Genomic DNA, 12283 nt, shown 5'->3' on the forward strand with positions numbered 1-12283 from the left:
AGATGAATTAAAGAAAGAAATCAGGGAAGAAGTACAACCGATTCTGAATTCTCACAATAATAGATTAATTGCAGTAGAAATCAGACAAAGGGAACAGGATAGAGAACAGGAAGAAAGAGATCGCGTGATAGTACAGAATTTTTCAGAGTTAAATTCACAACGTGCAAAGGATAAGGAAGAAATATTTGAGAGAATCGAAGGATCAGTACCAAATGACAGATTAAATAACCTAACACAACAATATGAACAGCTAGCTACCAAATGTGACAATACTGAAACCCGAGTCGCGACACTTACGGAAGACGTAAATAAACAGAAAGAACAATTTGGTGACTTATCGGAAAGAGTGGAGGAAATTTCAGATAAACTGACAAATCTTAGTTTACATGGGGACAGAGATTCGGATGATACAGCTCCATTACCATTTGCAGAAACCGAAGAATACCAGAACATAAATAAGCATGTTGAAAATCAGGGAAAATTTAATGAACGCGTGAAAAGGGAATTTGAGGCATTACGAAAGCAAGTCAAGCAGATCGAAGGGGAAATTGTAGGAAAAGATTGCAGAAGAAATTTGGAATCACAGGTAGCAGAGGGGTTTGAAGAAAATAATTTGTTTCATTTACGGGATGCAACAAGAGAGCGCCAGGCGCGCGAACTTTACAATAATCGTCATTGTGACTGGGACAGACGCGGTAGGTCTTTGTCGCCGCGAGGCGAAAACTTTGACTATAAACACTTTTTGACTGTCCGGAAATTTAAGATCTTCCGCAATTCTAAGAATGACATACATCCATGTGCATGGCTAGATCAATTTATGTACGCACTTCCACCAAATTGGCCACTAAGTCATAAACTGGAATTTATGTGTGGATATTTAGAAAACGAACCGGCGACGCGGATGCGCGCACTCATTAGAGATTGTAATAATCTAAATGATTTTTATCATGCATTTCTATCGGCATATTGGTCCGAAAACACGCAAGACAGAGTCAAACACAGTCTTATTATGCAGCGTAATTTCAAACAGTCTGAGTTCCGCACGCCGGCAGAGTACTTTGAAGACATGATTCGAAAGAATCAGTTCCTGTCCAACCCTTATAGCCCGACTGAATTAATTCGCATTTGTTTAACTAAGCTGCCACAATCCATAAGACAAATTGCTTTAGCTGGAAGATGTAAGGACGACATCGAGACTTTTAAGACTTTGTTGCAAGAACTTGAGTATGACAACGACGACGGGACCTCTTGTAACTTTTTCAGTAACAGTATTTACAATAGATTTCCAGAGAAAAGAGATAGTGATCGGAACGGGCGTTATGTGAGTAACTTTGAGAACGATAGACGTAACAGACACGACAATAGATACCAGCCCTATGACAATAACAGACGTTCTAACAGAAATTACACAGACAATAGCGGTAATTCGTACCGAAATGATCAATCATACGGGAACAGTAATCGGTATCATCAGGGCAGAAATTATTCATACAGTAATAGAAATTCTTACTACAGAAATAATCAGGGTAGTAGATACAACAATAATTTCAGAAATGACAGTCGAAATTACACAAGAAGTAGTTATGCAGACAGACAGGAAAACAGAAATTTTAATAACAGACACAGCCAAGAATTTGCATCTAACAGACAGGAAGGACCTAATTGGCATCCTCCACGTGACAGAACTTCAGAGAGACAAGTGCAAATCGTAGAAATTGATCCGCGAAATGACGCGAATACTCAAAGACGTGACGCAAACAATCGACAATGACTTGTAGCTTCGGCTTCTGGCAGCAATATAGACGGTTCAGAAAGTAATGACACTACGACTTTACACTACGTACGCCTAGAAGACATGAGAGATATTTTATTAGACGAAAAGGAAAATAATGTAGACGCATTTTTACACCCTGTTATTGAAATATGTGTGGGTAAGAATAAGTTCACTGCAGTATTAGATTCTGGGAGCCCACTGAATGTCATTAGTGAATCAGTTTTTCGTATATGTGAAAGAACTATTGCCTGTCCTGTGTTACCTATTTCTAAAACTACAATTCGAGGTGCGATTTCTGGAAAAAGTGTGGAGGTCAGACAACAGACCAATTTAAATTTCATTTGTCAAGGATACGAATTTTCTGCTAATTTTATTATTGTTCCATTACTCAGTACACAAATTATTTTAGGTATGGAGTTTCTTAACGCACATAAGGCAATTTTGAACTTTAAAGAAGGAAGTGTAAATTTGACTGTTCCTGGAATGCCGAAATGTTTAAAATTTTTCGAGTGTTTAACAAGATCTGAGTCAGATACAAAATGTTTAAGGTTTCTTACTTCTGATGTTTTCGTTGAGCATTATGACGACAATGTGTTTATTCATGATAATGACAATAGATACAGAGACGCGATGGATGAGATAATTAATAGCGAAGAGTTAATTAAAGAGAAGGTTAAGAAAGCTGAAGTGCCAGATGACGTTGCAAGAGAAGAGCTGCACCACATTTTGACTTCACATGCTACAGTGTTTAGTCATCACACAGGAACTATACAAGGCCTACAATATTTATTTAAAGTGAAAGAACACACACCATTTCGCGGGAAAACGTACGCTATTCCTTTGGCTTACAGAGACAAGGTTAAGAATGAACTTCAGTACATGTTAGATCAGGGCATTATTGAGCCTGCAGTCAGTCCTTATACTAGCCCATTACACGTTGTTCTTAAAAAGGATGGATCAATTCGTCTGGTTCTGGATTCCAGACAGATAAACAATATCATTATTCCTGAAACTGACCGCCCACAAAATTTAGATGAACTTCTTCAACATTTCCATGGAATTAAAGTTTTGTCCACGATTGACATGCGCGCAAGTTTTTGGCAAATAGAACTCCACCCTGATTGTAGAAAATATACTGCCTTTTTAGCTTTTGGTAACTGTTACCAATTTCGGAAATTACCGTTTGGACTTACTGTATCTTCAGCAGCATTCATTCGCAGTTTAAATGAAATTTTACCTGTTTATCTTCGTGACAACATTACTTCTTATGTTGACGACATTCTTATTGCTAAACGTTCTTGGAGTGAGCACAACAAAATTTTGGATTCATTATTACGTATCTTTGCAAAAGTTGGCATGACAGTGAACTTGGAAAAATCTGAATTTGGTCGTTCTCAGGTGAAATTTCTCGGCCACATTATTTCTACAGAAGGTATTCTCCCTGATCCAGAGAAATTAGATGCTATTCGTAATTATGCTGTTCCTACCACAAAACGTGATGTTCGTAGTTTCCTTGGTGTCTGTAATTTTCTTCGACGCTTTGTTAAATTGGACGATTTGGCCACACCTCGTTTATGTGAACTATCCGGAAAGAAATCTAATTGGTGTTGGGATGAGGAAGCTCAGTCAGAATTTGAACAGCTTCGTGATGCTTTAGTTGCTGCTCCACTTCTTTCACATCCGGATTTATCTAAAGAATTTTGTTTGGCAACGGACTCATCATACAAGGGCCTAGGTGCACATTTATTTCAAGAGATAGAAGAAAACGGCGTTGTAGTACAGAAGACTATTGCATTTGGAAGTCGTGTTCTTTCTAAATCAGAAAAGAATTATTCGATTACGGAACTTGAAGCTTTGGCGGTTGTTTGGGCTTTCACAAAATTTCGCACATTTTTGTTTGGCAGACATACTAAGGTTTACACCGATCATCGAGCTCTGGAATTTCTTATGTCAACGAAATTAACTCACGGCAGATTGTCACGATGGGCGCTGTACCTACAGGAATTTGACTTTAGTATTGTTTACATACAGGGTTCTTCAAATATTGTTGCCGATGCTTTATCACGTGCACCTATGGGTTTGAAACAAAGTGCTGAAGAGGACTGCAAGGAAGACAATTATTGTTTGATGTATATTCAAGGTGTTGCGTTTGAGAACTTTATTTCGTCTTCGCTCCAGGACATCGCTAAGGAGCAAAATAAGGATCCTATCTGGAAGGACATTAAGGAGAAGTGGAGGAAAAAGGAAAGCGTAGCGATTAGACAGCATTATTTAGTCCGCAATGACATTCTTTTTAAACGAAAATCGGTCGACAACTCCGTTTGGTTAGTTTGTATTCCTGATGAGTGGGTCAATAAATTGATTTGGTATACGCATTTCAGTTATGCACACTTTGGTCCCCGAAAATGCTTTCATAAATTACGAGAAAATTGTTACTTCAGTAATATGGAAAAACGTATTCGATCTGTTCTTGCCAAATGTAAATTATGTCAAATGGCTAAGCCTCCAACGATTTCTCACAGAGCACCGTTGTTTCCCATCATTCCAGCGAAATTAAAGGAGATGGCTGCAGTCGATTTGTTTGGTCCAGTGGTTCGTTCTACTAATGGTTTTGCGTACATTTTCGTAGCAGTGGAACTGACGTCAAAATATGTGTGTTTTACACCTTTACGCAAAGCAACAGCTCGTTCAGTATCTAATGCTTTCCTCAAACATTTTCTTAAAGAAGTTGGTCATGTTGATAAGGTTATATCAGATAATGGATCACAGTTTCGTTCTAAAATTTGGCTTCGTACTCTACAGCGTCGTAAAATTAAACCAATTTTCATTTCACTTTTTCACCCTCAATCTAACGCTTCAGAGAGATGGATGAAGGAAATCAATAAATTGTGCCGTCTTTATTGTCATCAGAATCACAGAACTTGGGATCAGTATCTTCATATTTTTCAAAACATTCTGAATGAGCTCCCTAATGATTCAACTTCTTTACCGCCTCTAATGATATTAAAAAACAAAGCACCGACAAATCGCATATCTGAAATCGTTCCTTTTCCGCCTTCACGGAAACTGCGGCATTCTGAAGTTGTCAACCTGGCTCTACGAAATATTGCATCTGCGGCTGCTAGAAGAGAGAAATCAGCTAAACGTCCTGGTCGTTTAAAAGTCTTGTCAGTTGGTCAGAAGGTATTAATTAAGTCCCACCGTTTGTCTCATAAAGGAAAAGGCTTATGTCGCAAATTTTTTCTGCTTTATAACGGTCCATATAGAATTCGCAAAATTATACATGATAACACTGTTGAAGTAGAAACTCTTAAATCTCGACGCTCTAAAGGAATACACCATATATCTAACGTAAAAATTTTTGTGGAATGACATACTTTGGAGAACTAACAGCTACATGTAAACATGCGGAGAGTACAAGGATACCGCGCTGTGTTTTGGCGGCGGCACATACTCAAAGCAACAGTCAAGTCTGCGCGCCGCACAAGGCAGTCGTTGACCGCGAACAATAGCTTCCTACGTCACGCGTCTACAGCTGATCGAGCGCTCAGTGCGAATGCACTGACAGCCGTAAACAAACACACAGTCTAATTTCTCCGACTAAATTCAGTATAAAGCTATAGTGACTTGATGAATTCTGTTATTAACATTCAGTATTTTTCAGGATACGGTTCTATAAAGTATTTAAGAACTTCAGGTAAATTCTGTGCGTGCCCGACGTTAAGACGACCTGCTATCGAGAAATTTTGAGGAAGAATGTAATTTCGAAGAAGAAGGTAATAAACTAAAAAAAAAAGGGTAACTATTAATTGAGTTTATTTTCAGGTAACAAATTTCCACTTAGGTACGTACTTTAGACGTAATTTGCTGCTCGCGATTACGTGATTCATACTTTGTGCTAATTTCATGTTCTATGAATTTACGTGTAAAGCGACGTGCTTGCGTACGTTAACTGAATTTGACAATGATTATTAATGAACTGGGTTGTGACTTGTATATATTATGCATCGCTTGGCTGCTATGCTTTTTCACTGACTGATTTTGACAATTATTGATTAATGAACTGGGTTGTGACTTGTATATATTATGCATCGCTTGGCTGCACTGCTTTTTCACTGATGTCATTTTTTTTTTAATTATGTGCCTGCTGTGCTTATTTATTTAAATTGTAATGGTAACCTGATTTATTGTGCTGATGTGTTTAGGTATGTAAGTTATACTTTGTGATTTATCTGCTTGCGCCTCCATGTTTACTTATTAAGATTACATATGAACATTTATTTGCTTATGCTGATATGATGCTAATGACCTGTTTATTACGTAAGATATATGTTTACTGCTATGCGTATGGATTACATATTTACACATTTCTGTTTTGTTGCCATAACTGCTCTTTAATTTGGTGTATAGAAATGATGATATACTGTGTATAAACATAGAGTTTAGGTTACACTGTGGGATTAATTATAGATTGTTCGCTTGGCAGAGCCTCGTTGTAGGAATTGTGCTGCATCCACTTGTTGACATTGTCTTCTCTACTTGTATATTTACTCGCTATTGCTTGTTTTGCGTACGCTAAGTGCCTTATATTTTTAAGATAAGAAAATTAACTGCTATAATTCGACGAACGACATTAGTACAAGAGAGTCATATAAGTCACATGAGCTGAGGTTTTATGAAAGCTGTATAAATTTATGCTAATAGGAAGGAAGCTAACGACATGACATACCAATACTAGGTTTAGACCATTAACAGTTATTACACTGCATTTCTCGTGAGCAATTGAAATAGGAAGTGACACTTGACACAAAAAATACTCCACATGTTTGCTTCTGCTATGATTCTTGAAGTGGTGTACACACTGTGAAATATTATGATCATTCACACTCCGTAATCGTACTTAATTACTGAGAGTTATTCAAACTAAGTCTGTTAGAGGTCAGGTATGCATTTCTTTTATGTAATAATGGACAAGGAACCAAAATGTATCTTATAATTTATAATGAGTAGAAAATTTGGGTCAGATGGATTACACAGAGGTTGTGTGTGGACACTGTGTCTTCGGATTGTATGGGATGCTGAATTGAAGTTGCATTAGGATTTTATCTGTACTTGTTCGAGGAGACTGACTAGAGGAAAGAGTTGTGTTGGAAGTGAAATGATATTGGTGCTGAGGTTTATATGTAGCGACGTATTATTGAGGTATTGAGAGTATATTAAGTTGTTGATTATTGGAGTTTTTGTGGACAAGAGGTAAGGTAAATGATATTGATGATAAGACGTATTGAGGAGGTATTATTGAGGTATTATTGAGATTATGTGATGCTAATGATTATTGGAGTTTTGGTGTATAAGAGGTAAAGTAAGTGAGGAGCATTTTTTTTTTTTTTTGTTGGTCTTATGGAACAAAGAGGATGAAGAGAGCAGACTAAAACACTAAAGTAGAAAGAAGACAGTCTATACACACACTTTGTTAAATCACTAAGCAGTATATACTTTTTTTTGGAGAGAGGAAGTAATTGCATATCGTGGCTCACTGACAGTTGTTCAGCAACAGTACATTTGATCTGGCTTGGCAAACATTGGTCTTGACATGATGACTATGACGTTGACTAACTATTATTGACTGTTATACATTGCTGCCAGTACTACTTGATACACATGATGAACATCAGATTTTAACAGAATTACATTTACACAGTTAACACTATTCAATTACACAGTAGTACTTAATGTGAATGAAAGATGAGTGAGTGTGTTCTGTGTGTTTTCCTTTCCTAATCCTAACCACCTATCTCCTAAATATTATTTTATTTGTTGGTAGTGGCTTGCACTGACACCCATAAATATTATAGGTTTTCTGATATTTGAGTATTTGTAATAGTTAATATGAAAATTATCTGATATCATTTGTGTGTTTGTTATGATTTGTATGTTACTGTAAAAGCATTTGTATGTGCATTCAAACTATTGTTCATGCCTGAACTGTCTGATTAGTGAAGATAAATATTCTGAACTGTTACCTGCACTTTTCAACATGATGTGTGACATTAGGACATGTTTAATTTCTGCTCATAAACTCTGATGAACAGTGTGATCAGTGTTAGTGAATTTTGTGGAACTGCTTCTGCTGAGAAATGTGACTTTTTGGTGTCTGCACCTGCACTCAACATTGCTGGGTGCAACTGATGAACTGTTTTTACTGAAATGAAGTCACTAGTTGCTGTGTGCACCTGATCAACATTGCTGATGCCACTAATGGACTGCTTCTACTGAAATGGTATCACTTGTTGGTGTCTGCACCTGCGCTCAACATTGCTGGGTGCAACTGATGAACTGCTTCTGCTGAAATTATGTCACTTGTTGCTGTCTGCACCTGCTCAACATTGCTGGGTGCAACTGATGGACTACTCCTACTGAAATGATGTTACTTTTTGCTGTCTGCACCTGCACTCAACATTGCTGGGTGCAACTGATGAACTGTTTTTACTGAAATGAAGTCACTTGTTGCTGTCTGCACCTGCTCAACATTGCTGGGTGCAACTGATGGACTGCTTCTACTGAAATGGTGTCACTTGTTGGTGTCTGCACCTGCTCTCAACATTGCTGGGTGCAACTGATGAACTGTTTTTACTGAAATGAAGTCACTTGTTGCTGTCTGCACCTACTCAACATTGCTGGGTGCCTCTGATGGACTGCTTCTACTGAACTAATGTGACTTGCTGCTGTGTGTACCTCTGGAACTTTACTGGGTGCCACAGATGGAACTGCTTCTACTGAAATAATGTCACTTGTTGCTGTCTGCACCTACTTAACATTGCTGGGTGCATCTAATGAACTGTTTCTACTGAAATGAAGTCACTTGTTGCTGTCTGCACCTACTCAACATTGCTGGGTACCTCTGATGGATTGCCTCTACTGAACTAATGTGACTTGTTGCTGGGTGTACCTGCTAAACTTTACTGGGTGCAATTGATGGACTGCTTCTACTAAAAAGATGTCACCAGTGAGTGTCTTTTTTTTGTATAAACTAATCATTGCAAGCATTTTATGTGAACATTTGTATAAACTGATTTTTTTTGTATATTGTGTAAACTATTATGTAAAGTCACATGTATGAAAATAATTTGTATTGCCTTCTGTATTTCATATGTTAGGTTAGTAAAAGGTCAGTGCAAAGCCAAAATTTTTAACTAATTATGTGATGTTTAGGTATTAATATTATCTTTTATTTTTGTCTGTATTTTTGTGGACGAATTTGGTGGTATTTTCACCACCAATGCTGGCAAAAATACCATCAAATTCTGGCCTGTGGAGGAAGGGCATATGAAAGGTGGCTACACTGTGCCACTGCGCCAGAGAGTGCGCCAAAGAGTACTTTTAAGCCGCCTCCACAGTGCCTGTTTAGAGTTCGTGGCAGTCAGTGGTTGTTAAGAGATCGGAGAGGAGTGTGTGTTAAGAACTCATAGAGACAGTGTGTGCGTGGGCAGAGCTCGTGGTTGTCCTGAAGTTGGAGCGAGATGTAGTAGTAAAGAGCGTTGTTTCATGTCTTATGCAGTTATTTGATGGGAGAGATAGCAGATGTTATTGTAATGAGTGCATTTCGTCAATATATATGAAGGTAAAATTTATAATGTTCCTTTATTAGTTGTGTATCTGAAATAATGTGTCCCTACAGGTTCAGTCAACAAAGCATCTGGCTTGTGTTCTTGGATTAGAGTGTAATTGTGATTTTTTTGCATAATTATAGTTTTCTAAATTTCCTTTGTCACGTCAGTATAATTGGTATCAAAATTCTTGTCTTGTGGGAAAAGAACCGTGCCAGATGTGGACGTTGAGTCACACTCCCACATACAGAACAGTTACTTTTGTGTTTATTGGTTTTGTTGGTTTTTTTAGTTGCTGGGGACTTAATTAATTAACTGTGTTTACTGAAATTTTCTTACATTGTTCTCTGCAGTCAGATAGCGTAACAATTCTAGTCAGGGCCAACCGATTACGAGACTTACGTAATCGGACATACTAAAATTAAAAGTACAATCAAATAATTTGATTAAGCCCCCATGCATGATGCACTATGAACTGCTCGGTCCAGTTATTATAGACAGCCGCGATGACAGGGTATAGCGAGTGCTATTCGTTCTGTGCTTACCTTATAGTCTAACACTCGAAATTAAACCGGTGTTAATGATAGGAAATACACACTGAATGACTATCTAAATACAAGAAATTAGAATAGACGCAGGGAAATGTGGAGGAGCCGTGTACCCAGCTGTGTTTACCGGCTGAAGAAGGCGTTTCTTGTGCTGTTTGTAGATTTGTATTCAGGCAGATATCTACTGGACCGCAGCCACTCTCCTGTGCTCTTAATCTGCTGCTAAATTCGTCCATTGTTTTATGTCATCCAGCATCTCAAACCTTCTTCCCCATTTCTTCCTGAGATCGTTATGAGGCCATTTCTTCCCAATAAGCGTTGTATTATCCTAGATGTTTTTCACATTCTTATCGTTTCCGCCAGTCGTCTTTCCTCTCTTATTTTTTAAAAATATTTTTTCGTTCATCATTCTCAGTTAAATACACTTCGAACATTCTTCTGTACATCCACATTTGGAATTCTCCAACTATCTCTGTTCGTTATTATTGACTATAGGTGATTTACTGGGATATGTTACAACACCTGTGACAATACACTTCACGAATCCCTATTTTAGTTCTATAAGATTGTTTTTCTCTGCCTTACGGCGTCATTTGGATGCGACAAGGAGCGGCATGGGGTCAGCACACCGCTCTCCGGTCCCACTTCCAGAACTCGGAGCCGCTACTTCTCACTCATGTAGCTCCTCATATGGCTTCACGAGGTTTAGTGCGCTGCGTTGCAGTCGTCCCACCAGAGACATATTCCTGGCAGTACTGGGCATTGAACCTGTGTCATCCATATGGCAGTCAAATGTTCAAATGTGTTTGAAGTCTTATGGGACTTAACCGCTAAGGTCATCAGTCCCTAAGCTTACACACTTCTTAACCTAAATTATGCTAAGGACAAATACACACGCCCATGCCCGAGGGAGGACTCGAACCTCCGCCGGGACCAGCCATATGGCAGTCAACTAAGTCTCATTACTTTGGACCTTTCTATGTTTATCTTCAGTTCAAACTCTTTTTCCCACTTTTACAACCCTCTCCATCACTAATTGTAGTTCTGTTGATGTAACTAAGTCTTGCCTGTTCCGACCTGTCCGACAGAACAGACAGCACTTGGAATCATGCGGTCTGTAGTTCTTTTCCTGAAATAGAGGAAGGGCAAAGGCAGGGAAAGGGGTAGGTCGGAAATCATGATTTCCGCCCGCACAGAAGCATTGCCGAAGGTTAATAGATACTCTTAACCCATATAATCTCATAAATGTAGTAAATAGTGATACCAAGGTAACAAAGTCCACATCTAGCAGAATTGATTACGTTATATTATGTAAACATATTAAAGACAATGTTAGGTGCTGGAATATGGATTTTCACTACTCTGACCACAAATGCCAGCTTGTAGAGTATGTAAACACAAGCATCCCAAAAATGACAAAAGTTATCGAAAATAAAAGAATCCTAAAAGAGGGTAACATCCTTGCCCTAAGAAATAAATTAGCTATAGAGGCCTGGGATCTGGTTTACCAGACTGAAGGATCTGAAAACAAATGGGCCAAATTCTATGATACTATGCTAAGACACTTTGACAGATGCTGCCCTGTTAAGAAAATACAGAGTGTTCACCCATAACCGAAGTGCAAAAACCAACAGACTGATACTTCCAGCAAATATGATAAAACTCAGGCAAAACATCCAGGACTTGGATGTGTTACACAAGTCAACAAACCTGCAGGTTTTTAAGGCCAAGTACAACGAAGCCAAGAAAATCTTTAAGAAAGAGCTTTCAAATCTAAGAAAACAGATATACAGCAGTGAAATAGCTCAATCAGACAATATAGCCAAGATCTCATGGAGAATTGTAAATCAATTTCGCAAAGCCACACAGAAGCCAGAAACTGAAATTGTAAGTATAAGACATGAAGGAAACACAATTAAAGATCCTAATAAAATCTGCAATGTTTTCAATAAATATTTTATATCTGCAGCTGTTAGTCCAGTTAATAACACAATTGTGAGTAATGAGGTAAAGCTCTGCCCCTTTGAAGAGACACCTTTTGAATTCAAACAAGTAAGTGAAAAAGAAATAGGCAGGATAATAAATAACCTAAAGAATAAGTTCTCATCTGGATGGGATGGTTTGAGTAGTATCGTGATTAAAAAATGTAATAAGGAATTAGTTAAAATAAGCACCCACCTGGTAAACTGCAGTATCAGGGAACATACATTTCCAAATGTATTGAAATGGAGCACAGTTAAACCAGTGCATAAAAAAGGATCCAAGGAAGAGGTTTCAAATTTCAGGCCCATATTATTAATACCTGTCTTCAGCAAAGTATTTGAAGTTGTGCTGCTGACACTACTTACTGACTA

At 38.1% G+C, this 12283-nt stretch overlaps 1 protein-coding gene across 2 annotated transcripts in view; it reads right to left on the bottom strand.

The window, feature by feature from the left end:
- LOC126483961 (voltage-dependent calcium channel subunit alpha-2/delta-3) overlaps positions 1–12283 on the bottom strand; it is an 832874-nt gene that overhangs the window by 738164 nt on the left and 82427 nt on the right. The window lies entirely within an intron of this gene.

This window comes from Schistocerca serialis, chromosome 6 (assembly GCF_023864345.2).
Source record: "Schistocerca serialis cubense isolate TAMUIC-IGC-003099 chromosome 6, iqSchSeri2.2, whole genome shotgun sequence".
Taxonomy (NCBI): Eukaryota; Metazoa; Arthropoda; class Insecta; order Orthoptera; family Acrididae; genus Schistocerca; species Schistocerca serialis.